This window comes from Halichoerus grypus, chromosome 11 (assembly GCF_964656455.1).
Source record: "Halichoerus grypus chromosome 11, mHalGry1.hap1.1, whole genome shotgun sequence".
In the NCBI taxonomy this organism is placed as follows: domain Eukaryota; kingdom Metazoa; phylum Chordata; class Mammalia; order Carnivora; family Phocidae; genus Halichoerus; species Halichoerus grypus.
In genome coordinates, this window is record NC_135722.1 from 97,752,281 (window position 1) to 97,780,247 (window position 27,967).

Below are 27,967 nucleotides of genomic sequence, written 5' to 3' on the forward strand. Positions count from 1 at the left end.
CACTTTTGGGGTGTGGGGAGAGTCGAATGATGGATTCAGCATGAGCAGTGCTGGGTCCCTGGGGATTACTCCTCTAGGTCTCTGGGGGTGAGGACGAGGCTGGAGAGTGCGGGGCCATCAGCCCTAAGTGGATGGCAAAACCATGGTTGTGGATTGGATGGTCCAGGAACTGTGTAAAGCGACAAAGTTGCCCACATGAGCTGCTTGAGAGAGAAGTCGGAGGGGTTCAAGAAAGACAGGTGAGGGAGGGCAGAAGGGACCAGGTTCAAGGAGCAGTTTGGAAGTGAGCAAGCTCTTTCAGACAAGGAGTTAAGAAACGGTTCTCTCCTGGGGTTTGGGGGCTCAGCATTTGGCTGGGGGGAGGCGGTACGTTCGAACTTGTAGAAAGCAAAGTGAGTGTGAGTGGATTGAAAGTAGCAGTTGGTGGGCAGACTGATGCTTCAGTCTGCACCCGAGGATGAAATGGTACCCCAAAAGCCACCTTGGAGGGTTACCTGCTAGGAGAGGCAGGGGTCTCTCCCCAAGACTTCTGGTCTTGCCCCTTTATTTATTTATTTTTTTTTAAAGATTTTTATTTATTTGACAGAGAGAGACACAGCGAGAGAGGGAACAAGCAGGGGGAGTAGGAGAGTGAGAAGCAGGCTTCCCGCTGAGCAGGGAGCCCGATGCGGGGCTCGATCCCAGGACCCTGGGATCATGACCAGAGCTGAAGGCAGATGCTTAACGACTGAGCCACCCAGGCGCCCCTGGTCTTGCCCCTTTAATTTTCCCTGCTGGCCCTCCACTTCCAGTCAGTCGGTCTGCAGCTCTGTGCCCCGGGTGCTGACATGCTGAAAGACTATTTTTGCCACAGTGCCTGGGGACGAGGCGAGTGCTACCCACACGGGGTTTTAGTGTTTAGCAGCACAGTTGTGAGTTACTTAGCTCAGCCCAAGCTTTAAAGCATGAAGCTGTCCCTTGTGCTCCCAACAGTTAGGCTATCCTTCTGAGCCTTAGGTCTTTTCATGGCTCCAATTCTGTCCGCGTGGGGAGCGTTTTAGAAATGGTTTCTAGCCTTTCTTGTCCTACTTCCACCATGGCTATGCGCCCCTGCCCCAGCTCTCTCTCTCTTTGCTCCCAGGGCCTTTAGAGAAGCCACGTTCTCTTCATTTGGGGGGCCAGGCCTGTTTTGCACCTTCACATTAGCATTGTTCTCCTCACAGCCCCTGACCCGTTGCTGTGGGGTCCCCCTACATCCTAAGCCAGCCACTCCCCAGTTCTTGCTTGCAACTGTTTTCCTAATGCCCTTCAGTGGCTTCCCGTTGTCCTGAGGATAAAAGCTGGATTCACCCAGGAACTACCAGGCCTGCCTGGTCTAGTATCTGTTTCCTACCCCAGCCTGTCGCCCCTGCTCGAGGGCCACAGTGGCTCCTTCCATGCCATGCCCCTGGTCAGCAGAGCTAACAGCTGCGTCCAGGAAGTAATCTCACCAAACACCTTGGAATTTTCTGCCAGGAAAGGGGCTGCTACTCCAGGTGACTTGGCTTTGGAGTTCCTTTTTTCCCCAAACAGGCTTGCAAAGCCTGGGTTTGATGTGTCCCCACCAGGAGGAACTCCAAAGAGCAGCACAGAGAAATGGCCGAAAGGCAACATTCAAGGTCATCTGGGAGGGATTAATCTGCTTGCCCAAGGACGTGCGCCTACCAAATGGTGTGGTTTCGTCTCTCTCACCACCTAACGCAAAGGAAGAGGGAAGACAGCTGTCACCAAATCTTCCCGTGTGGAGGAAAAGGCAGGGACAGAAAGGTAAGTCGGTCTGTGGCAAGTCTCAGGGATCGGCAAGATTGCAGCCAGGCTTAGAGCTTTAGCTTTCAGAGCCATCCACAGAGCTTGGGGACTGTCTCAGAACCATGTCCATTTTGTCCAAGGTCCCGTGCTCAATGGGTCAGAACTGTCATCCCGTTGGTCTCCCTTGGGCTACCTACTTGTTCTCGGTAGCCACTTAGGGCTTCCAAATCTGTGCAAAGCCTTTTTGAATTCATGATTACCTTGGGGTTTTGAGACCTGATCATTTGTTGAAATAATCAAATCATCTAGGGCTAGAGCTAGAAGTGGCCTTAGGATTATCTAGTCTCCTTCCTTTAGCAAATAAAAATACTGAGGCTGACGGTTGGGGGTGTTAGAGGTAGGGCTGGGCCCCTTCCCAGCGGTACCCCGGGTCCCAGGGTTGGGGGTCTTCAAGGAAGTCCCTGTGGCCCTGCCTAGGTGTGGATAATTACAGTGTCTCTCGGGAAACACCCCTCATCCTGTCTGCCCCGGTCCTGGCTCAGCCTGGGCAGCCTTGTGGCGGGCAGCATGGCTTCCTGGCTACCAACCGAGTGGTCAGCTTTCCATGTGTTTCTGTGGTCTGCCAGCCCCTGACTCGGCCCCTTCCTACAAGCCCTGCTCCTCTCGGTGGAGGCTGGTTTGTTGAGCACTCCCTCTGAGCTCCTGGGCTCAGCCTCCCCGGAGGTGAGTGTTCCCACAGCCATTGTCGCCCGTGAGGAAACTGAGGCGCAAGAGCTTCCCTTAGCCATTGGCTCAAGGTTACATCACAGATAGACGTGCAGAGCCAGGATTTGCATCTTGAAATTCACCTGTCATCTTAAATTTGGAGGCTGAGGTTGGGGTGGGCGGCAGGATGGCGACCCAGCAGGGCCAGGATGAGGGGCCCTGGAAAGGGGGTTCTGGGCAGCACACCTGTCAGTCGGGTGAGCCCCCCACCCCAGGCTCTAGCTGGAAATGACAACTACAACCAGAGCGCGCTCAGGCGCCCACGACACGCCATTCATGCTTCGGGTACACATTCCCCTTAATTGCCAAGCCTCCCAATTAACGTGGGTTGCTGTGTCTGGTGCTGGGTTATTTTCCCGTTCCCCTCAGTTTACTATTTCGGAGAGACGCTAGCTCTGTCATTGTGTTTGTCTCGCTGCCTTCCCACCCCTCCCCAGAAGGAAACCAAAAAGCAGCGGCTGGTGGCAGATCCCGGGCGCGGACCCGCCCCCTCGGCGGCAGTCTCCTGTTGCTTCTGGAGCCGGCCCGCCCTCGGAGACGCGGCCCCCCTCACCCTCCCAGGAGCGGGGAGCAGAGGGGCCGCGCGCGCGACGCCAGCCGGTGACACGGCGGCGGCCCGTCCCCGAGCCCGGCCCGGCCGAGCCCCGCCCCCCTCTCCCACCCCCGCCGGCCGCGCCGCTGCCGCCCGCCCGCCCCAGCCCTGCGCAGGAGGGGAGGCGGGAAACACGCGAGAGCCTCGCCCACCGCCCTGCCCCCAGCCCCGCCACTCCCAGGCTCCTCGGACTCCGTGCGTCCTCCGGGGATCGTCTGCGAGGGGCCCGCGCTGTGCAGGTAGGCGGCGGCGCGGGAGGCAAAGTTGGGCTCTTCTTCCGAGGAGGGCGCGAGGCCGGGCGCCGGGAGCTGCCGGGTTTGGTTTGTTTCGGTGGGTGTGAGCGGCCCTCGCGGGCCCGGGGCGGCCCGGGCGGCGGAAACGCGCCGGGGGCTGTAAACGCGGAGGTGGCGTCGGAAGGGGAGCGCGGCCGCCTTGGGGAGGCCGGCCGCGGCGGTGGGGGCGCTGCCGGGAGCTCGGAGCTACGGTGTTTTGGAGAAAGGGAAGGGGCAGCTCCCACCCTGTATCCAGCGGGAGTTTCCCCTTTGTTACTGGGAGGCTGTGGACACTTGAGCGTGGGCATGGGAAGACGCGGAGGTGGCTGGATGCGAGTGTAGACACACCAGCAATACAAAATGGGGCGGCTGGTTTGGTGTTGGGGGGCATGGGAGCTGAGGCTGGGCGGTGGGCAAGGGGATGGGGAGAAGGTAAAGAAGGGCTGGGGTTCCAGAGCATGGGATTCATGAGAATGTCTGCATTGGTTGTTGTTTTTTTTTTTTTCCTTCTTGTTTATCCAGTCCTGTTTTCTTCCAGGGGGCCTCCCTGATCCCCCATTCTCCCCTTTCTTCATGCCCAGCCCCCCTGGCAGAGCCTCCCCCATTGTGTCTTGCTGGGCTTCCATGGACACTTGGAAGAGCAGCCCTGGCTCCTGGCGCTTGCTTCTGGCTCTTACAAGTGGTGGCTGTTAGAGAAAGCACCCGAGGGTGGGAGCAGCTGAGCTGGAGAACGGGCCTGGTCAGGCCCTTGCCGCCAACCCCCAGACATGGGGGGCTGGCTGCTGAGCCTTCTGCCCAAGACCGTGGCCTCTGTCTCCACTTCCTTTGTCTCCTGGGCGTTGCGCCCTCCGGCTGGGCCCGAATTCCCAGGTTTGGAGATGGATCAGTGGGCAGCCCATGTCCTCTATGCAAGGACCCCCACCCTGGGGGCCCAGCGCCCTCGGATTGTGGATGTGTGGATGTGTGTATCTGTTTCTGCAACTTAGCCTTTTGCACGTGACCTCCCTGGTAGTTGCCATGGAAACTGCTCTTCAATTCCCAGCCTCCCTTCCTTTTCCTGCCCATTCCTCACCTCCATATCTCCTCCCCTCCCCCCAACATGGTTGCCTGGATACTGGTTATCCCTGGCTTCTCTGGCTGGGAGACCCTGGCCAGCTAGCTCCCACACGGGACTGAGTGGCCGTGTACCCACTCCAGTCCTCCCCACAACACGTCACAAACGTGCCCCTAACACTCCAAACACATATACGTGCATTCCACATTACACACACACACACCACGCATTCTCTTGCACCACACACTCCATCAACACGCTACACATACATGTCTATCATACTACAAATAACACACCAAATTCACCGTACATAGACCACAAGGGACCATAGCCCTCAGTACCACGCACACCACCCCGCCATCCCTCTGTGTATGCTCTCACACACGCCAACCATAACACACACACACACACACACACACACACAGGACTTCTAAATAGGTCTCAAGCTGGAAAAGAGAGGGCAGTTTTCTGCCTCATCTAACTCCGTGCCGGGGAGTGTCTGTCGGGGAAGGCTCAGGAGGGCCGGAAGGAAGACATCTCCCCAGGAACCCTGTGGAGGAAGGTAGAGAGAAATGCACTTCCAGATTCCCTCAGAGAGGAGTCCCTCTTCTAGGTCCTCAACTCAGGAGGCTGAGCACAGATCAGAAATTCAGTCCCTCTGCTGCTGCTTTCTCCCTGCCCTGACCCCGAGAAAGTTTGAGGCTCCTGGCCCCAGCTGGCCGTCTCCTCTCAGCCCCCGAGTCTTTCTGGCTAACGGGATCCGGCAGCTCCGGGACCAGTAGAAGGCTCAGAGCCTCCACAAAGGAGGGAGGACGGGTTGTGGCTGAGCAAGAGAGCAAAGGGGGTGGGAGAGGGCAGGGAGAGGACATGGAGTGGAGACAAGGCAGGGAGGAGAAGGAAGCCAGAAAGAGCGGGAAAGAGAGGAGCTAGGCACTAAGACAGTACGAGTTGGGCCATCTGCTCCCATTGGGCTTCCGGCCACCCTCTCCCCTGTAGGCACATTTTCCTGCTTCCTGTGGCCCCTCCGGCCATGTCTGTGCACCTAGGAGAAGGAGCCGGTTCGCAAAGGGCTCTTGCATTGCTAGGGCTTCTCCAGAAGCGCATGGCTTCTATGGTGTTCAAGTGGGAGACACAGAGGGAAGAATGGCCTTCCTGGCCTCTGGGCTCTTTGGACTGACGGAGGGTCCATTTCAATCATTCAGTGAACTGTTTTAAGTACCTACCAGGTGGTAATCGCTGGGGACACTCGGGTGAGGAAGAAGAGAATCCTAGATTTCTCAGAGCCAGAGGGGCCTTGAGGGAACATCCACTCAGGACATCACGTAGTGATCACGCACCCAGTGGTGGCCAAGGCCTTCTGGCTGCTCAGCTGGGATTTGTGACACACGCTCCCATCCCACGTCTCTTGTCTTCTTTTCTCTCTTGCCAGGAGTCCTCTGGGGACTGAGATGTCCCTTCCAAATGCCCAAGGTGGGTACCCTAGTGAGCGAAGAGCCTGCTCCATGATACTGACTTGGAGGGTGTCGCAAGGAGAGGGAGGGGACGAAGAGCTGTTCCTTAGGCTCTGGAAGCTTCCCACAGCCTTAGGTGAGCCAGCCCACCTGGATCTGCCCTAAATCAGAGCACACGCTCCCCGGCTCCCCAGCCCTGTTGGACTTAGCTGGCTGCCATCTGGAGGGCAGACTGTGCCAGGCAGCCCCTAGGACTCACTGTCTAACAAATCACCCACCCACCTCTGCCCTAGCGCCTGAGCGCCCTGGAGGAAGCAAAGCAGTCTTGACAGGCACCATCCCTGGAGGCAGAGAGCCGGTGGCAACAAGGCTCTGAGCCCGGAGGCACAGACCCAGGTTCTAGTCCTGGCTCTGTCCCAAGGGCAAGTGCATTCATTCCACAGATATCCTTTTGGACGCAAAGGGAGCTTTTCGGGGAAGTCAGAAATGGTTTAGATTGATTTCAAGCAGGTGGAAGCCTCCACAATTTTAGACCTGTTTCTACATCTGTCAATAAGGGGGTTAGATTCCATGATTTCTAAAGCATTGCTTCTTCTAATTTTTTGTAGATTATACAGTCTTGAAAAAGAGCCCTTTTCTCTCCAGGTGCCCAATTGTATTCATTATTTCATAATACAGGGGTGGCAGCTGAGCTGAGCAGGAAAGGGGCTGGTCTCTGGTTCCTTTGGACAAAGCCTCCCCTTCCAGCTGGTCGGACAGAGGGTGCTCCAGAAGCTGAGACTGGGCTTTCTTCCCTCTGGCTGTGGGAGCCGGCCCCTCCTAGACATTGGTCTACCTGTTTTGTTCTGCCAGGATGCAGACAGGCTGGGAAGAGCGTTCAAAGAGCTGGCCTCGGTGAGGATGAGATCCAGGGCCACCGGTCTTGGGTCTGTGAAATCCCGGGGAGGGAGAGCCTTTGGCCAGCTGGTAACTGTGGCCAGAGGAGCTGAACAGGGCCCTCTGTCCCTGATGAGCAGCAGAATATCTCTGGCCCAGACAAAGGCCTGGAACCAGTTTGGCAGTATCCTCTCTGCTCTGGAATAGGAGGGCGGAGGGAAGACCTTGACCTGGGGAAGTATGAAGTCAGCTTGGAGCCCACACAGGAACACGTTTGTTACAAAGATATTCAGGGCAAGGGGGAGCATGAAGTCCAGGAAGGGGGCTAGGGCCCTGGGGACCAGGCTGGGCCATGGGAATGTGACTGTTCCCGCTGCTTAGAACATCTGACTTGGGCCAGAGGGGGCCGAGCAGGAGGGAGTTGGAATGACAGTGACCCCCACACAACCGGAGGCCAAAGCCAGGCTCCGAAGAGACCAGATTAATTCACGGCCTCCTTTTAACAAATGGCCACTGAGTCCCTTGGATGCGTTAGGCTGGGTGGGCATCTCAGGGCCCAGTGGAGCTGTGAAATGGCAGTCCCCCACTCCCAGAGCCCTACTGCTCAGCTGGATCGGTTGCTTTACCCTGTCCCTTCCTCCCATCGGGACGGCTCTGCGACCTTCCTCCGCAGGAAGGGCCTGGCACTCATGCACACGTGGGCTCACACGTGCACACACGTTCCCTTTCTGACACATACCTAACCTTCCATCCCTTGCCCACACACCCTCTCACCTCGCCCAGCTGCAGTCTCACACCCAGACCATTGTGACGGCCCCTTCTCTCGCTCTGTCGGCCCCGATCCACTTTCCCAGTCATCCCGCGGAGGGGGTCCAGCTACGTCACACGTCCCTCGACTCTCCCTTGTCCATTAACGAGGACAGGTGCCGGGCACCGGTGCTCAGGCTCTTGTAACCTCACTGCGGCCATGCTCCCAGCACCATCCCCAGATGGTCATCCCTGGCCTTGTATTTGCCTCCCGTCTGCCTACACTCAGGTCCTGTCCGGGAGGAGCCCTCACTCTGGCCCCGCGGAGCAGGGGCTGGTGGCCTTGGGAGACACACGGACTTGGGTTCTGCTCTGGGTTCTGACGCTTCCTAGTTTCCTTGACTCTCTAAGCCTCAGTTTCCTTATCTGTCACGTGAGTATGAGGATAGTCAGGGCGAGCTCTGTAAGGTGCTGAGCGTGGTGACTGGCGTTTAGCGAACAGTAGATATTAGCTGTTACGATGACGATGATAGTAATGACATTATTATTATGAGAATGGAGTAACTATTATTAAATCAGCCTTCGAGGCTCCTCTCAAGTGCTCATTCTTTCAAATAGTTTTTTCCGAATTCCCAGTAAACAGAAATGCTTTCCTCCTCCCCGGCCTGCTGAACTCCCTGATGATTCTTCCCCGAGAGTGGGCGGCCCACCGTGCGTGCATTTTAGCGACATCCACACGTGTCTTCTCCCCCCCACCTTCCTGACCTCTTCAAAGGCAAGGTCTGTTCCCCACACGGTACCCGGCATGGTGCTGGGCACATGGAGAAAATCCAGTGAGCATGTGTGAACTGAACATATGGGAAAAAGTCCTCACCCACTAGGAGGTGTGCAAAGCCCACTTGTCCCTCAGAGCCGTCTCCCTGCCTGGCCCTCACACCCAGGTGCACACCACACACTCCGAGGGCGTGTGCTCCTTTATGCCCAGGTATCATCTCCCTGTGCCCAGTTCCTTTGGTAGAGTCCAGAAAACAAGAATTTGCCCCCATCCGAGGGCTGGAGGATGCTCAAGGTCTGACATCAGTGGAAGGAAGGTGTTTCATCATTCCATTTGGTGACAGAGCCCCAGAGAGCAGAAATGAGGCAGTGGAAGGGAGAGAGGCACTGAGAGAGGTTTTAAATTCCTTAAAAATCCTATGCAGATGCTCAGGTTGTTCTGAGCTTGGATTGGCTTATAACTACAAGGGATAATGATCCTGAACACCATTCCCTGCATCATTGACATATTTTGTGCTAAGTGTTAGAGCTCCAGAGATGCCCAGCATGTGCCTCTTTCCCCAAGGAGTCCATAGTCTGATGGGGGAGACACACATGGGAAGGGGTGGGGGCCTTGGTTCAGGGGGAGCAGGGGAAGGAGGACGTGTGGCAGGAGCGAGGGGACAGTGTGTTTCTTGCAGTGGGGGCAAACAAGGTTGGGTAAATCCTCCCTACGTGCATTTGCACCCACCTTCACCATCTGGAGGTAGGGCCAGTTTCCAGGTATGCAGGCCTGTGGGTCAGGGTTTGTCCCCAAGTCACTGCCACCGTGAACCAAGGCAATGTGAATACATGAAAAGCACTCTGTAGGCTCAAACACGCAGCCCAGAGCTGTGCTTTCCCGGGGCTGGGCTGGTGGGTAGAGCCGTGCAAGGGGGCTGGCCAAGCTGCCTGGTCCTGTGGTCGGCCTGTGGGGTGACGTGGGCCTGGCCCCACGCCTCCGGCCCTGGCAGCTGCTTCGAGTTTCTGTTTCTGCCTCTGGGACTGCTTGTCCGGCCTCTCTTGAAGGGGCCTTTGTCAGCAGGCGTGCGGAGGAGGTGATCCCTTGGCTGGCCTGACTCACTCACGTCTGCCCAGCCCGCTGGGGCTCTGGCCCGGGGCTTCTGTGCAGATTCCCCGGAACTGGATGGAGTTCCCCTGGGCGACGGGGCCTGGGCCCCTGTGCTTGCCGTCAGCAGGCCGCAGCCCCGCTCCCTGACTCACTTGGACGGCTTGTGTCACTGGCCGGGGGCAGAACCGGCCGCACCGCCCTGCCCCATGCACCTGCCTCTGCGGGCTGGTGAGGGCTGGCGTGGCGCCGTGGACACTCATGGCTGGTGCTGACAGTGGGGCGACGGAGGGCACTGTGCCCCCACTGGTGGATCAGCTTGGGGTCTTTCCAGAGAACCTTTTAGAAACCAGGCCTGTGTTCGTGATTTGTGAACTCTGTGTGTCCCTTTCTAAGGAAAGGGCCTTATTTCTTTTCACGGTTGGTTCTTTTCTTCCTTTGACCATGTTTCTCTTCCCAGAAGGAACTCCACGTTAAAGGTAACGTGCCTCTGGGTTAAAATAATAGCTCCTCTCTAATAGAGGAGCTTTGCCTCTCCCACGCCCCCTGGGCGGCCAGGCTGGATTGGGTCCGGGCTCTAGAGAAAGTGCTTTGGGGCAGGGGACCTGTGGAGCTTCCAGCCTCCCAGCAGTGGGGGCATCGTCCTCCTCCGTGAGTGAAGGAGGGTGGTGGGGCAGACCCAGAAATGGGGCCCCTCGGGGAGGCCCGCCAGGCCCTAGGCCCTGCAACGCAATGAGAGGGACCCAGTAGGAAGGGGCCGCCCTTGGAGGGGTCAGCATGATGGTCTGGGCCCGAGGTGCCCTGCCACGCGTGCGGGCAATGCAGGGAATTCAGTAACGTGTTGCAGCCGCTGTGAGCCCCTCGGGCCTCCTCCAGCATCGCTATCCTCCGCTCTCTCCTCAGTCCCAGGCTGTGAGTCCTCTCTGTTCATCAGCCCCTCTTTGGAACTTCGTAAGGGGGCCGGTCATTCCACGCTAGGTTATTAAACAGAATAATTGATGTTTAATGTTTATTTGAGGGGCACTTAAAATGCAAATCAAGGGAACAGGTTGCCTTTTCCTCTGGAGGCCACAGATCCATCAGTGACCTCTGGTTGGACCCAAAGCACTTGTTTTAAATGCAGCTTTAAAAGCCTTTGCTGGGTTTTGACTCTGTGGTTCTGAACCATAAAAGCCTAGCTCCTATTAACGGGAGCATCAGACGCCATGAACAGGGCACAGGGCTCCACGCTGCTTGCCAGGAAGGTGAACAGATGTGCGAGTGATGGGATGGGGCTGGGGGCTATTTTGTTTTTAACTGAACTGAAAATTTTGTATTATTTTTTTTAACAGATTTGATTTTTTTGGAACAGGGTTAGGGTTAGGGTTGCCGAACAATTACACATTTGCAGAAACATTGAGCAGATAGTGCAGAGAGATCCAGCATAATCCCCCCTGCACACAGTTTCCCCAAGTTTTTTTTAAAAGATTTTATTTATTTGACAGAGAGAGAGAGCACAAGCAGGGGGAGTAGTAGGCAGAGGGAGAAGGAGAAGCAGGTTCCCCCTGCAGAGCAGGGAGCCCGATGTGGGGCTCCATCCCAGGACCCCGGGATCATGACCTGAGCCAAAGGCAGATACTTAACCAACTGAGCCACCCAGGCACCCCTGGTTTCCCCAGGTTTTAACATCTTATGTTCGTGTGGTACATCTGTCACAATTGATACATTATTATTAACTAGAGTCCATACTTTATTCAGAGTTCCTTAGTTTTCCCCAATGTCCCTTTTCTGTTCCAGGATCCCATCTGGAACAGTACATTATGTTTAGTCGTTCTGTCTCTGGCTCTTCTTGGCTGTGACAGTTTCCCAGACTAGCCTGGTTTTTGATGACCTTGACGGGTTTGAGGAGGACGGGTCATGTATATTGTAGGATACCCCTCGGCCTTGGATTTGTCTGATGGTTTTCTCATGGTTTGACTGGGCTTACGGGTTTTGGGGAGGAAAATCACAGAGGTGAAATGCTATTTTCATCATACCACGTCACCATCAAGGGTACGTACTCTCAGCGTGAATCATCACTGTTGATGTTGACAGGACTGGGTTTTCGGCCCCTTTCAGCGCCCCCTCCTCCCCCCAAAACTGGCCAGCTGTACTGCCTCAGCTCTTGCAAGTCATGGGGCAGCACGGAGACTTTTCAGCCAGGGGAGCCTCGTTAAGGAGAGAGCATAAAGCAGAAAGTGCTCTCTGCCAAATCTGTGCTAACAACAGGCAACAGGTGCTCGCCAAGTCTGGGGAAAGATGTGTAGAGTTCTGTCCCTAGGCTGCAGTGGTAGTTGGACAAAGACAACTTTCTCAACCTTGGCTGCGCATCAGGGAAGGGCATTCCAAGTGGTGGGAACAGAATACACAGAGGCCTGGGGATCAGTGCACCCTTGGCAGGAACCTGGAGTTGACTGTCTTAGCTGGAAGTCTGGGAGAAGATACTAGAAGAGGAGAAAAGGGATAGACCTAGAGTGCCACCGTAAAAGTTTCTATTTTTAAAAAAATGAATGAGATACTGGGGCACCATGAATGTGTTTGAGTTTGAGAGGGAAGTGATCAGAATACCGGTGAGGCAGATTAATCAGGCAGCCGTCAGTCTGTCCGGGACGGAGGGGCAGGAGGGGGTTGAAGGTGGGGACAGCTGTTGTCATATGAGGCAAGCTCCTGCAGCCACCAGAGGCTCAGCAGTGAAGGTTCTGGAGTGGAGTGAGCAACAGAAGAGAAGTCCAGATCAGAGGGATATCGCAGGAGTCAGCATGGCCTGGACTCTGCCACAGATAGAGTGTGGAGGCTGGGAGGCTGGGAGGAAACCCTGCGGACTGGGTTAGATCGTAAGCTCCTGGAGGGGGACTGTGTCATTCTAGTACCCTCAGTGATGGTTCCTGGGCAAAAGTAGGCCGGCAGTAAAGGTTTATTAGCTTGATTCCTGGAAGGATAATAGCGCCGTTCCTTCCAAAGTTACCCCTTGTTGCAACGTTACCTTTCTTTGTTCTACCTACGTGCAGGCGGATGGCAGCTGTGGAAAGCTATCTGATTTAAAGACTCAGGCGACAATGGGCGTGACCCTTAGGATGAGAAGTTATTTACCTTTGAAAAGAAGCATTTGGTGAAATTAAAACATCTTCCCTTGGGAGAAAGTTGGGGGTGTGGATCTGTTTTGGAGCAGGAGTGGTCTTCGGTTCTATACCCGGATCTAATTCCGAGCCTCACCAGAGAAAGAGGGATCTGCAGCTGGGCAGCCCCCCCGAAAGGCTGCCAGGGGTTGGGCCAGTAGTTCCGTTGGCTTCCCCAAAGCCCGATGGACAGGATCCCTCCAACTGGCCTGGGACACTGCCCGGCCGCAGCAGGCATGCACTGACCGTCGGCGGGGCAGAGCGGCAGGGCGCCCGGCCTCCGCTGTGGGGGGACGGGGGCTGCGGACGGAGACCAGGTGCGGCAGCTGGGCGGGAGGGGGCAGAACTGTGAGCTAGCCTTGGGAGGTTGTCTGGGAAATAGGCTGTCTTACAAATGGTCAGCGTCGTCAACACCGCCGTTTCCACCCCCCGCGCCTTCAGCCACCATGGGCAGGGATCAGGAGCAGGGTGGGGGTCGGGGGGTGCACCAAATATAGTTGCTCCCCCTTTCCCTCACAGCGGCCACAGGTATACTCGGAGGTCTGGGGTGGAAGAGTCTCCGTCCTGGTCCCTCTTGTCCCAACGCCCCCTAAACCCAAGAGGCGGGAGGATTAGGGCTGCCCTAGGCATGGTACCCTGGTTTTGCAGAAGTCTGCCTGGCCCCGCCAAGTCTCAGGGCCCGGCCCTCCCAGGGGACACACCGAGGGGACTTCTCATGGAGACAGTGGCTTCTCCCAGAAGGACTTTGGGTTTGGAAGAAGGCTGGGCATCGGGGCTGGGCCTCAGGCTCCCACACCCTGTCCAGCGGGCTGCCTGGACAGCGGAGTGCGCGTGCCTTCCACTGGGCAGCAACCCTGCAGCTGGGGGGGGGGATGGGGGGCTCCAGATGTTCTCCCCAGGAGCGGCAGTGGTCTGTCGACCTTCCTCCTCACCCCCCCACCGCCCGCCCAGTGCATTTTCCTTTCTCTGCTCTTTGGAGCATCTGCGTGACTAGGGCATGCAGGGCTAGGGTGGAGGCAGCGGAGGCAGGCATGGGTGGAGGCCCACGGGGGCCTCACAGGGAGGACAGTGGCCTGGAGGCTTGTTTGAGGTTTCTCCAGAGCAGATTGTCTTGCCTCTCAGCAGTCCCCGCCTCTCTGCTCTGCCACCTGTGTCCTTCCTTTTCCCTGCCTCGCATTCGGTCTCTGTGGGGACTCTGGCCCCGGCTGACCTCGGTTCATTGTGCGGCCCCTTTCTTGGTCTCTCCTCTGCTAGCCTGTCCCGTACTTCCCTTTGGGTGCATCCCCTGTTCACTTTCTCTTCCTCTGGGATTTCCTTCCTCTTCTGCTGCCTCGGGCCCTCGGTGTATCTTGCTGCTGTGTCTCTAGTTGGGGGCTGCCCCGTTGTGGACGAAGTGTCACCAGCTCTGTCTGCCTCAGTGAGACCTGTTCTCCCCATGCCACCTGGCTGAGGCCCTGGGTGACAGTGGCGGCTTTTCTTGGGGCAGAACAAGGCAGCAGCTCTGGGGGGGCCTTTCGAACCTGTCCAGCCCTGCTCTGCTGTGGGCCAAGGCCCCTCCCTGCCGGTTAGGAGGACGCTGGAGCCTTCCAGTGTTTGGTGGATGGCTGGAGGAAGAAGGCAAGGAAGTGAGAGGAGGGGACCAGGGCCCTTTCCCCCCGGCTCGGGCTTCTTCTCTCTTTCTCTTCCCCATTTCCCACGAGAAGGTAGAATAACATGGAGGGGAAGCTGAGGAAGGAGTTGGGGAGTGATAACAGTCATAATATCAACTGTTGATGCTTAAAGAGTAGTCCTGTTTAGCCCTGCACAGAGCTCAGCCCTAACATGACAGCTCCTTTCTTTCTTTCTTATTTTTTTAAAAGATTTTATTTATTTATTTGACAGAGAGAGAGAGGGTGCACAAGCAGAGGGAAGGGCAGAGGGAGAGGGAGAAGCAGACTCCCTGTCCGCTGAGCAGGGAGCCCTACACGGGGCTTGAACCCAGGACCCTGAGGTCATGACCTGAGCCAGAGAAGGATGCTTAACTGACTGAGCCACCCAGGTGCCCCATGACAGCTCTTTTCGTGGCCAACAGCAGAAAGCCAACTCCATCTTGGTTAGACAAGGCAGGTGCCCCATTCAGAGCCAAACTGCGGGGCAGGCAGCGCTGGTGAGGGGGCTGGTGGGCCAGAGCACCCCCAGCCCCGGCCCGCTCCCGGGCCCTTCTCCCCTCACCTCTTTCCCCGCCAGCTCTTCTCCTGTGGGCTGCTGGATGACACCCCCACAGCCTCCCTGGTCCCCACACCTCACAGCTTGGCAGCTTTGACGGGACAGCCCCTGGAGGAACACTGAAGTCTCAGACCCACTCCTTCTCACCAGGAGACCTATAGGATTGGAGTGGGGGAGGATCCCTGTCCCCTCCAAAAGGAGATGCCCTTCTCAGAAGGGAAGGGTGTGGGCAGACCGGCCATAATGGCCCAGGCACTAAAGTGATTTCTTCTCATCCTCACGGCTCCTGAGATGGAGATTATTATTCTCGTTCTATGTTTCAGAAGCAAAGGCTCCACGAGGTAGAGTAACTTGTTCAGGGCCACAAAACTGCTGAGTGGCAGGGTAGGAGAGTGGTTCAGAGCAAGGACTCTGGAGCCAGTTTGCTTGGGTTTAAATTCAGGCTCTGCTACTTTCCAGCTCCAGGACTTTGGGCAAGTTACTTAACTTCCCTGGCCTCAGTTTCTCCATCTGTCTCATGGGGATGATCCTAATCATAGCCACCTTCTAGAACTACTGTAGGGATTAAATGAGTTAGGATATTTAAACCACTGAGAAGAGTTCTTGGCGTGACACAAATGCACCCTAATCAGCTGTGCAATTCTGTAATCTGTTAAAAAAAAAAAAATCACCCTCCTGAGTAAACAGCTCTCTATCCAACAAGGGACTATAAATTCTCCCTCAAGGGCGAGTTGGCAGGCGGTGTATATTCACTGTATGAATATGGATGAAGCTAGAGATGCTGGGGAGCTTGTTGGTAACGTTCACGCAGAGGCCCTCTGTTGTGGCCCCCTGTGCAGAGCTCAGCCCACTAGGCTGGGGTGGGAGCAAGGAACAGGGTGGCCACTGCCGGGGGTGGGGGTGGGCCCCCCTCTCCCCGGGCAGCTGCAGTGCAGGTGAGTCACCGAGAGGATGTGAGCCCTCCCCTGGGATGAGTCCTGGGCTCCTGGCAGGAAGCCAACCCTTCCTCCACCAGGAGGGAGGCCAACAAAGCTGGGTTGAAGTCTAGAATCCCGTCATCTGCCAGGGGACCGCTCTTTTTCCACCTTAGATTCTTTGCCTTTAAAATGGGTTTGATGGTAATACATACCTCATAGGCTATTTATCATGATTATTATTACAACTTCTTACGCCAGTCCAGGCCCCTAGATTGTGCTTCAGGTATGGGCTTCCCATCTGAGACTTTTTAGTTCCTCACATTTCCTTCCATGGAGTTTATAGAAGGACTCTTACGTTCCAGACAGACCTCTGTTCCCAGCCCCAAACCTCCAGTTGCCAGCACCTTGCTCATTCCTACCACCGAATTCACTGCTCCCTACCACCTAGAAGTCTCCCCTGTCTTTCCTCCACCTTCCCTTTCACACTCTGGTCAAGGCTGTGCTCCAGGAAGTGTGCGGTGTTGAGTGGGGACTGGGCTATGTGTGAGCTGCAAGGAGCCCCAGCCCTGAGCATCCCTCTTTGGGAGGTTTGTGTTCTGCAGCCCTCAGCTCCAGGGCCCCCTGGCTCGTGTGCCTGGACCCGGCGTAGAGGCCGATGGGCCTGGGGGTGGGTGGGGGGTGGGCAGCGCTGCACAGAGGCGTCCAGGCAGGGAGCCTGCAGTTAGGTCTTGTAGCCATATGAGGAAGGGGGATTCTGAGCAGCTTTCCAGAAGGGGCCAAAGAGGATCAAGAATCCAACCTGTATTTTACAGAAACAGATGATGAAGCTCATAGCTCTTGGTCAGTGTGGTTGGGGAGCTTCAAGGTCAGAGTTTAGGGCATCCATTTGGGGATTTGAGGCCACTGTGTGGTCCTGGCCTGTTTCCAGGTCGCTGGTCCCAGGGGACACGAGGTGAGGGGCAAACACCCCATCCTGAAAGCAGAGAAGGAGCCAGAGGCAAGCTGGGCTCAGCAGGAAGGAGTGTGGAAGAGTGCCTTCTGAGCCCTTCTAGAGACAGCTGTCAAGTAGAGGATGACTGTCCTTTTGTTCTTTTCTTTCTCTTTATTTTGGTACGTAAAACGCCAAGCAAAGAGAGCTTCAGGCCAAAGCATCCAAGATGGGAAGCAGGAAGCTGATGAGCAGTTAGACAGGAAAAGGCCTCTCTACGTGAGGGGGGCGGTGGTTTGTGTGAGGGCCGAGGATGCCTGGTTGCCCGGGCGTGGATGGGGAGGCAGGGGGATATCGGCCGTGGAAGGGCGTGCCAGAGAAGATCAAGAACATTCCAGTCTTTCCAGCTGAGGCATTATCACACCCTAACTTCTCATAAAGGTACAGCACATGCCAAACCCAAACCCCAGGTTTGGACAATATCTGCTGGCTCGTGCTGGCCACGTCCCCCGAAGTAATGGTCCCACTCGTGAGGTGCACGCATGGCCCTTTCACAGAGTCCCAGGCTAAGGAGGCCTGGAAAGCCTGCCAGGGCCTGTCCCCCGTCTCCAAAAGGATCTTGACACAAATAGATCAGACAACCTCATCCTGTTTTCCTGCCAAACGGTAAGATTTAACAATCAATGTCTTAGGCACGTGAAGAACCCACTTCTCTGTCAGTAAATCAGACCAATTTGTTGGGGATGTTTTTTAGTCCTGGACCTTTTCTCTTTTAGTCCTTCGCCGGCCTTAGACTGTTCAGATCTATGCCCCCGGCACCAAGCTCAGCCACACGGCAGAGCATACTCGGAAAGGACTTCCTGTTATTTTTTTTCTAATTTTTTTTTTTTTGCCCTCCTGTTTTTTGCCTTCCCATTGAGAGAGTAAGAGTTGGGCTCCGAGCCTCCTATAGGTCCTCTCTGGAGTGGATACTACTGCTCGCCTTCCGGAAGCCACCACGGCCTCCCTGAACGTCTCTGGTCAAAGGTGGTCTTCCATTGGAGAGCCAAGGAGCCTGTCAGGGGCTTTCCTCCGACCCCCTCTCATCGTCCTGGTCGCCCCCATTCCTGCCGGTGCCCTGTCTTCCTCCCTGCTGTCTCCCTGGCCTCCCGTCCTGCAAGCCTGGCCTGCCCACCTCCCAGTCCCTCCCAGATGGGAGCAGCCGACAGCTGTGTGCCCTGACCAGCTGTGTGAACCGGCTGCATCGCTGCTCTGTTGGGGCCTCATCTCCTCAAATAACAAGTAAGAGCTTTCATCTCCGTCCTTCTAACCCTAGCGTGCTGTGATTCTAGCTCCATCTGGTAAACCTCACATCTTGGCTTTATCCTATTTATACACAGTGCAGTTTTCTTTTACCAGGTTTCTTTGTGGCAGATTTGGATACATCACAGGCTAAATCACGTCCCCGGGCATACAGTAAGAGTCGAGGTGAACCAGGTAGCCCAGGCGTTCTGTGACCCCATCAAGGGCCCCTTCCAGCATTGTCCTGTCCGGAGGGGGTGGGAGGAGGGGCTCACATCTTTTTTTGGGGATCCTGCCAGGACCCAGGCCTTGGTGATCCCCCTGGGCATGTTTTCGATGGGCTGAGCCTGAAGGAAGGAAGCAGGGGAGATGCACGGGATGGATGGGCTGCGAGGCTTGAGGGGCGAGGGACAGAGGGATGAGCATGAGATAATCAAGGCCCACTGTAATTTGGAGCTTGTGCACTTTACAGGGAGGTTGTTTCGGAGTTATTTTCACAATAGAACTGGGTATTCTGATCTACCTCACTGCTGCACGGAATCAAAACTAATAGAGCATGTTGCTATATCATCAACCAGTGCTTCTTTTTCTGAGCAGCTTTTACTCAACAATTATGTGAAATTATGTGACTCAGAATGGAAAGATAATCGCCGGAGAGACTCTTCTGATTGCTTTCTCCCGCACATGCAGAAAGCAACTGTGCAAAAGGCAGGGGGATCAGGGGACAAAATTAACATTGAAGGGGGCTGCCGCCACCTGAAATGCCAGCATTGACCGATGTCGAGATAACGGAACATGGAAAGGAGGGGAAGAGAAACGGGTAGAAACCCGAATTCTCTCTCACGCAGTGCCACGGAGGAAGCAAACTGTGGCTCGTCCCATTTTCCAGCTGGGAAGGGTGGCCTGAAGGTTCTAGAATTCCCGAGCTGGGGAGCGGCAGAGTGAGGAGGCTCCGGAGCCTCAGGGTAATGACCTCTCCCGAGCCCTGGTCCGGAGAGCCAGGTCCTCAGGCACCCCCACGCCGGGGCCCGGGACCTCCCGTGCACGTGGAGCTTCATGTGGCTTCCTGAACCCCCTCTTCCAGAGATGCCTCCCTCCTCTCTTCCATTTACTCCTTAGACTCTGTGGCCTGGAAACAAGAGTTGTCACTTCTGCTGCCTCTTAACCTAACCCCCATCTCAGCCAGCCCCAGGCTGCCCTGCATCCTTTCTGGGAGCGAGGAATGTGTGGTAACTGGGAGGGCTGGGGAGGGCGTGGGGCACCAGGCGCGGTTGTGTGGGAGGGAGGGGAGGCCCAGATGGGGTTTCTCGGTGCAGCAGTGAGAGCAGAACATTATGTGTCTTTTCAGAGCTTCTGTATGTGTGTTGGGCCACTTGACTTGGGCAATGCCAGTGGTACCAACGAGACTTTTAAAAAATGGGTGTCAGGGCCAAGAGGCACCCTGAGGAGGCCTGTGCTGAGGTGTGGCTGGTGTAGGCCGGGCCTGGGCAGCAGCTCGGAGGAGCAGGGAGTTGGTCACTTTCCAAATCTGTAACAATATTTCTTTGAGCACACTGTAACTCGATCAGAAATGCTTTCTTCAGAACACAAAGACTGGTCTTTCCTCTTCAGCTTGGCATTCGAGATCCTCTGCCATCTGACTTATCAGAATTCTCGCCATCCACCCCTCATGCTTTACTCAACAAGACTGTTCACTGTTTGGAAGGTAGCTTACTCTAGAAATGGTACATACTTGGCAGATTTCTATCCCAGCCCCATCCTGTGCTTCGCAGGCATTACTAATGGCTGAGGCCCTCTTTCCTGATGGACCTCGTTCAGAGTCCTTCTGAGGTAGGCCCTTCAGGCCACCACCATTGAATGAAGTGCCTTGAGGGTCAACTTGAACTGAACTTAGAACTTGAACTGAGTACTGTTTGTTTTCCCTGCCTTCCATTTTCCCTTCTGTCTGCCTTGGCTCATGCTATGTATTTAGTCTGCCAGAATGCCCTTAGTTTCTCTCTCCTTGTCCCTCTCCATCAAAAATCCCGTCCTCCTTTCAAGGTCCAGCTGAAATGTCAGCTCCTCCATGGGAACGTCCCAGGTTCCCTGTTGTATTCCCTGCTCCCCCTTTCCCTGCCCCGACGGACTCTCCTTTGTGGTCTCTACCTCTGCGTCTCGTGAAGCTCTCTTCACCCCTGATGATGTACCAGAACCCTCTGCTTCCAAACCCCGCCAATCCTTCGAAGCTGAGGCTATGTCTTGTTTACCCGTTTATCCTTTGCAGAGCCCAGAAGTGCATGCCCCTTTCTAGGATTCAGTGTGTGTTTGTAGGATGGACTTGAACCTGAGCATCCATGGAAGGGATTTGGGGGAGTTGAGGGAAAAGCACAGCAGTGACTAGTGCCCTGGAACCCTTGACATGTGTCGTTCCTGCTCCCAGGAGGGGCCAAAGACCCCTCTCCTGGCTAGCAGCCAATCCCAGCTGCTGTCCCCATTCACGGGGAGGGCATTACACGAAGGCTGGAATACCGGAGGTAGGTCAGCATTACTAGGATCACCCCTGAATCTGTCCACCGGAAGGGTGAAATGAAAACATTTTCAGAGACACAAAAACCGAGTTTGTAACCAATAGATTTTCATTAAAGAAAATTCTAGAAAGATGTTCTTCAGGAGTAAAGAAAATGTCCTGATGAATGGCTAAGATTCAAAAAGAATCATGAAGAAATCAGTTAGTAAATATGTTGTATTAGTTATCTTGTGCAGCATAACAAACGAGCCCCAAACAAGAGCATTCGTTATCTCGTACAGTTTCTGAGGTCAGGAATGAGGGAGCAGCTTGGCTGCGTGGTTCTGCTCTGAGTCACTAACGAGGTTGCAGTCAGGCTGTCAGCCAGGGGGGCAATCAAGTGGAAGCTGGAGGATCTGCCTCCAAGCTCACTTACGTGGTTCGTGGCAGGTCTACTTCCTAGTGGGCTTCTGGGCTGAGGTCCTCAGTTCTCTGCCATGTGGGCCTCTCCACAGGGATGGCTGAGTATCCTTAAGACATGGCAGGTGATTTTTCCCTAAGAACAAGCAATCTGAGAGAGAGAGAGAGAGAGAGAGGAAAGAAAGCCATGGTGCTTTTTGTAATCCAGTATCCGGAAGTGACATATCAGTTCCGTGTTTTATGGGCCACATGGTGCAGTGTGGAAGGGGCTATACAAGGCTGTCAATACGAGGGAGTACTGGGGACCATCTTGAAGGCTGGCTACCATGCATGTGGGTAAATCTAAATGAACATGTTTCCATGAAACATAAATATTAATATCCATGTCATAGAATTAAAAAAAGAACGGATAGTTTTACAATAATAGCATACCTATTAGGAGAGAGGTGATTTGTGTTTTTGTATTTTTTCAGGAAGGGTATTATGCCTAGTAACTCTGATACCTTTTAATGTTAGACTTTTTAAGTCTTTGTTAAATACTGTCTTAGTCTGCTTGGGCTGCTGTAACAGAGTACATAGACTAGGTGACTTACAAATAACAGAAATTTATTTCTCACAGTTCTAGAGGCTGGAAGTCCAAGGTCAAGGTGCTGGCAAATTTAGTGTCTGATGAGAGCCTGCTTCCTGATTCATAGATGACCCATCTTCTCACTGAGGCCCTGACTTGGTGGGAGAGGGGAGAGAGCTCTCTAGTATAAGGGCACTAATGCCGTTCATGAGGGCTCCCCGTCACGACCTATTCACCTCCCAAAGGCCCATCTCTAAATACATCACATTGAGAATTAGGTCTCAATACAGGAATCTGGGGGACACAAACATTCAGTCTATAGCAAACACACGTGCAAAATTCCAAAGGTAACCATTAAGCGACTAGAAATAGCTTGTGTAATTTCTCAACCGGTAGAGGGAGATAGTGAATAAGAAAAAAAAAAAAATCAATCAATTGGAAAAAAAAAAAAGTCAAAAGAGAAACAAATCAGACCAAATGTATCAATAGTCACAATAAAGTTAAAAGGGATAAACTTGTTAATAGAAGTTATCAGGTGGAATTTTTAAAAAAATGTAGGTTTTTGCCATTTATAAGATGATAAAATGCACAGAGATCACATAAGGACACAGGAAGGTAGAAAGTGAAACAATTTAAGACAGAGAGAGAATCACTATATAATCGGAAAAGATCCAACTCACAGGACAATTTAACAATTTTAAACTCTCTGTTAGAATATTGTAAGATTGTAAGAAACACAGGGATAAATATATAAATCCTTCCTCACAGAGGTAGCTTTTAAAGCACCTATCTCCATTTTTGATAGCCCAAACAGTCAAAAAGAATAAGAAAATATATAGAAATTTAAACAACACAGTTAATCTTAATTTGATGGGCACATAGAACCCTCTTCCCAAGAATGAATTCACAGTCTTCTAATAAATGGAATATAATTTTTAAAATAACTAACCATATCATAGGTCGATAAATTTCGAGGCATCTCCATCCTCAGACCATGTTCTCTGACCACAGTGCACTTTAGTTAGAAGTCAATTACAAAAGTAAATTAAAAAATCACTATGCTTTTGGGCATTTAACATACACACTGCTTAGTAATGCTGGGGCCAAAAAAAATTATAGTGCAAATTTAAAATACTAAGAACTAAACGATAATCCAAAAACCACATTTCAAAACTCATGTGTTGGGGTGAAAGTAGCACTTTATAGTGGGTTATAGTCTTAGATGTTTAGATAACAAGAAAGGCTAATTATTTATGAATAAGTAGGTATCCATCGTAAGAAGATAAATATGAAGAAAGAATAATAAAGTCAAAGAACACATAAGGGCAGAATGAAGGGCAATTTAAAACACAGTAGAGAGGATCAGCAAAACCCAGAGCAGGTTCTTGAAAAGACATGAAATAGGTGAATATCTAGTGGAGATGATGAAGAAAAAAGAGTCGTCACAAATAAACAATGTTAGGAATGCAAAAAAAGACATAACCACAGATCCAACAGAAATTAGTGGTTTCTAAGGATAAATAGAAAATACTATAAACAACTTTATAAAGAAGAAAAGAGCAAATTGCTATAAAAATTATACTCATTAAATATATTCAAGAAGAGAAATCTGAGGAGTGTCATGGTCATTAATGAATTGAAAAGGCAATTGAAAATCCTCCTGCAAAGAAAAGACCGAGTCAGATGATTTCACAATTTCGTGCTACCAGACGTTCAAAGAATAGGTTATTTCAGTCTTCTGCAAACTCTTCCAGGGAATAGCAAGAGAGGAAACACTTGTTCTGTGAGGCCAGGACCACCATGATACCCAAACAAGGCAAGGCCAATACAATAAAATAAAAATTGCAGCCCAATCTTACTCTTGCACCTTAATGCAAAAATCCTAAACAAAATCTCAGCAAACCAAATCCATCAGTTTACTAAGAAGACAATACCTTGGTTTTATCCCAGCAATGCAAGGGTGATTTGACATTAGATAATCCAGGCACATAATTTCTTTCATTGATACATTAAAGGTTAAAAGCTGTAGATGTAGAACACTCATTTGTAATTAATGTAAAACAGAAACATCTTGGAAAACCAGGATTAGAGGGAACTTATAAAACATTAGAAGAAATCTATTTAAAATCCATAATTCCCTTCTTTTGATGGCTGAATAATATTTCATTGTATTTATGCCACATTTTCTTTATCATTCCTCACCATGCACACGAAAGGTAATTATGTGAGGTGGTGGAGGTGTTAACTAATCTTATTGTGGCAATATTTTGCAGCATAAACATGCATCAAATAAATCATCGCACCTTAAACCTAACACATTGTTAGGTGTCACATCACGGTAAAGCTGGGAAAAATTAAAAATAAACACACACAAAAATGAAATACAAGTAAAAAATAAAACCAGTAACAAGACGGGGTGTGTGTGTGTGTTTCCAGTATTCCTGCTTCTATTCTACATTTTACAGTAATGCCTGGCAGGACATAAGAAAAATCAACAGGGTTCATCAGCAAAGGGGAAACAGTACTGTATCATTTGCAGATGATATGTCAGCAGAGAAAACCCAAAGGAATCTACAGGTAAATTATTAGAAATAATAAGAGAGTTTAGTGAGATTATTGGATTCAAGATCAATATGTACAAATCAATTGCCTTTCTCTGTACCTACAAAAATTAGAAAACACACACAAGAGATAGCATTTAAAATAGCAATAAGAAGCATAAGGCACCCAGGAATAAATCTAATAGAAGAGGTGCAAGACCAATATGAAAGCATTTATAAAACCATTATAAGACATTAAAAAGGATACAAACCAATGAAAAGATGTATTTATGGATAAGGAGACTCAAGATTCCACGAATGCTGTTTCTCCCCGGGTGGTTCTACGCATAGATCCCTTGCAATGGCAATGAGAACCCCAACAGTGTTAGATGAATTTGACAGGCAATTCTAAAATTTCTATGTAAGAGCAAAAGACCAAAAATAGGGAGGATATTCCTGAAGGAAGAGGGGAAGAGGAAGAGAAGTAAGAGGAAAATGAAGAGGGGAATTTCTTCTACCACATGGGCAGATTGCTATCAGGCTGTACCAATTGAGACACGGATTCTGATGCAGGAGCAGACAAATGGACCAATAGATCAAAAGAGGAATAGCAGAAACAGACACACACCTGAGTAGAAACCAGGTATACGACGGAAGTGGCAGGACACATCCGGAGGAAAGGGAGGATGGGTTGCCAACAGAGTGCCAGGACAGCTAGTAAAAATTAGATCCCTACCTCATGCCTTATATGAACACCAGTTCTGGGTGGAATAAAGATCTCAATGTAAGAGACAAAGCTGTAAAATGTCCAGAAGAAAAGTCTTTCTGACTCAGGCAGACAAAGAATATCTTCCACGGGACACACACAAAAAAATCATCGCATTCAATTACATTAGCATTAAGACATTCTGGTCATGGAAAGACAGCAACAAAAGATGAAAAGACAAGCCACTAATTGGGAAGGGACATTGGCAGTACTTAATGACAAAGATTTTATATCCAGAATAATAAACGGATAATACTAATCGTGTCAACCCACTTGAAGAAAATGAGCCAAAGACATGAAAGACACATCACTGATGAAGAAAGAGGAATGGCAAATAAACAGAAGCCCAGCTCCATTACTCAGTGATCAAATTAAGACCACATTTTGCACCTCTATATTGGCGGAAATTATGCAGTCTGGCGATACCAAGCATTGTTATGGATGCAGAGTCATAGGGATAGTCGTGCGGCTGGTGGGATGTGGAAACGGGCATGACCACTTTGGAAAACAGTTTGCAAGTGTTCTGTAAGGTGGACAATTTGCATACTGTACAGCCCAGTGACCTCCCTCCTTGGCCTGTCTCTAGAACATACATTTTCCTACTGCAGAGTGACCCATTCATGGGCCTAGCCCTTTTATTTTAAAAAGGGACACTATAGGGGCGCCTGGGTGGCTCAGTCAGTTAAGCAATTGCCTTTGGCTCAGGTCATGATCTCAGGGTCCTGGGATCGAGCTCCGCATCGGGCTCCTGGCTCAGTGGGGAACCTGCTTCTCCCTCTCCTCCCCACTTGTGCTCTCTCTCTCTCTCAAATAAATAAATAAAATCTTTTAAAAAAATAAAAGGAAACTAGAAAATGTCAGAGGTCATCATTCATTTTAAGGTTAACTGTTGTTTTGCGATGTTGTTCCTGGCATATGTGAATATATATTTGCAATGGGTTCCAACGTAAGAAAGTATTTCATGTGAAAATGATGGCAAAAAATTTGAAAAAGAGTGCCTTGCATGTTTGCCCTGGGCAGCATGCAGAAAAATGTTCACAGCTGCATTATTTACAATCACACAAAATGGGAAAAACAAAAAAGATATCGACTGACAGGAGCATGGACAGGATAATTAACCTGCATAATGGGATGCTACACAACTTCAGAAATGCATAAACTATGGTCACATGTCATAATGGGTGAATCTTAGAAACATCATATGAACCAAAAAAGCCAGTCCCGGGAGACTGTAAACAACATAATGTCATAATTACAAAGCTCAAAACTCCACTAAACACCATCTTATTATTATGTGCATGATAAATAGATTTCTAAGAAGAAGAGCAGGAGGGATGCCCATGCGATGGATTATTACTCAGCCATAAAAAGGGATGAAGTTCTGACATCTGACATCGATGAACCTTGGAAAACGTGATGCTCAGTGAAAGAAGCCAGATACCAAAAGCCACATATTGTACAACGGTACAATTCTTTTACATAAAGTAAGAATAGGCAAATCCACAGAGACAGAAAGTAGATCAGAGGTTGTCAGAGCCCGGGAGGGGGTGGGGAGGGCAGAATGGGAGTGACTGCTGACGAGGACGGGGTTTCTTTTTGGGGTGATGAATGTGTTCTGGAATTAGTGATGGTGGTTGCACAGTTTTGTGCATATACTAAAAAGCACTGAAGTGTACACTTTTAAATGAGTTTCATGGTATGTGAATTATGTGTTAATTTAAAAAAAATGTCTTTGGGACGCCTGGGTGGCTCAGTCGGTTAAGCATCCGGCTCTTGGTTTCGGCTCAGGTCATGATCTCAGGGTCCCAGGATCGAGCCCTGCATGGGGAGTCTGCTGGAGATTCTCTCTCTCTCTCTCCCTCTGCCTGCCTCCCCACCCCTGTGCTTTCTCTCTCTCAAATAAATAAATAAATCTTAAAAAAAAATGTCTTTGAAGAAGAACAAGGGAGTGATGACAAATGTATGGGTATCTGTTGTTCAGGATCCTGTTCACCTGTGGGAATGAGGCAGGGGGATGGGCTGGAGGAAAGTACAGGCGTACTGTTGGAGGAAATGCAGCAGGTGTTTGTAAAGGTCTTGTTCTTACGTTATGGGTGTTCATCTTATTACTCTGCTCCGTTATATGTGTGTGCTACATATATTTTTATACATATAAAATCTGTAAACTTGAAAAGAATTACAAATATTAGATGAGATGGCATTAGAAGCAAAGTACTGCCTTTTGATACGCACTTCCCGAGTGGCCTTCTCCAAGTCCACGGCTGTGCCTCAGGGGGACTCTGGATGCAGCTGACCTCTGGTGGCCGAAAGGTGCAGTGCACCTGGGGCTGCTCGCCTGGGGCCGGGAACGTCATAGGGGCGATCCCTCAGAGCAAGCATGGTCTGGCCACCCGATACCGGTCCAGGGGTCAGGCCACTGCCCGTGTCACCCCCTGGATAAAGGGCGGACAGCCTCGTGCTTTCCTGGTTTGGGGTTTTCCCCTGCTTTTCCTTGCTGGCTCTTCACCACACTTCCTTAAGCCCAGGCGTGAGGTGTGTGTAACCCCACTAAAATCTATCCCGGGAAGGGACCATCTGGCCACCTTCTGCCTCCATCCAGATGGCCCATCCTGGGGTCCCTGGCCGCAGAGACAGGGGCTTGATGAGCTCACGAGCAGAAGTCCAGGGAAGGTGAGAGGTCAGGGAGCTGAGGCTCCGAGAACCAGCCTTGGTTTGACCAAACCGCCTTTCTGGAGAATTATGAACTAATCCTGTGGGAGGCATTGGCTCGGGCACGTTAGAGGTGAGGGTGTCAGGGGTAACTGAAGGAGAGCTGTCAGCATTTCAGGGTTTCCCGTATGGAGACCAGTAAGCAGCAGGACTCCCGCCCCGCGTGGCTGGCTGGGCTAGGGAGGCATTCGCTTACCTGCCCCATTTAATCTCATGGAAGAACGACTTCTGCCGGTGGGTGTTGGCTGTGGGGACCCGGGCCAGGAAGTGCCAGACATCTTAAGTGAACTGGGGGTGGCCACGGCAGGATGGCCTGGAGACAAGGGTGCAGCTGGGGTCATTACCAAAGCCCTTGGGGTCTTCTGGCTCCCGCATGGGAGAGGCAGTGTGGTGGAGGGCTTCCTGAGCTGGGTGAGGACCTGGCCTCCATTGCTCACCATTATGGGTGTCATTTATCCTCTTCAGGCTCAGGTTCTTCACCTGCAGAATGGGTCAGTCATCGTGCGTGCGGATGGCATGGATTCCCTTGTAGTCACTGAATGATTGCCTGTGGAGCCCTCTGTAAGAGTCAGTAAATGGTAGCAGCTTCTGCTGTCTCACTTGAACTCTCACCGTGCGGAGAGTACTCA

General features: G+C 51.9%; 1 protein-coding gene across 6 annotated transcripts in view; it reads left to right on the forward strand.

Moving 5' to 3' along the window:
• Nucleotides 1–3,226: 3,226 nt before the first annotated feature.
• The window catches only part of FXYD6 (FXYD domain containing ion transport regulator 6), a 30,557-nt gene continuing 5,816 nt past the window's right edge, over nt 3,227–27,967 (forward strand). For 2 of the 6 annotated variants that reach the window (XM_036104454.2, XM_036104456.2), the window contains exon 1: nt 3,227–3,363. The gene's annotated coding sequence lies outside the window, so the exon portion shown is untranslated. Of the gene's footprint in view, nt 3,455–25,959; nt 26,114–27,967 lie in introns of those variants that run through there. The other 4 variants (XM_078058933.1, XM_036104455.2, XM_078058934.1 and 1 more) reach the window with 4 other exon arrangements.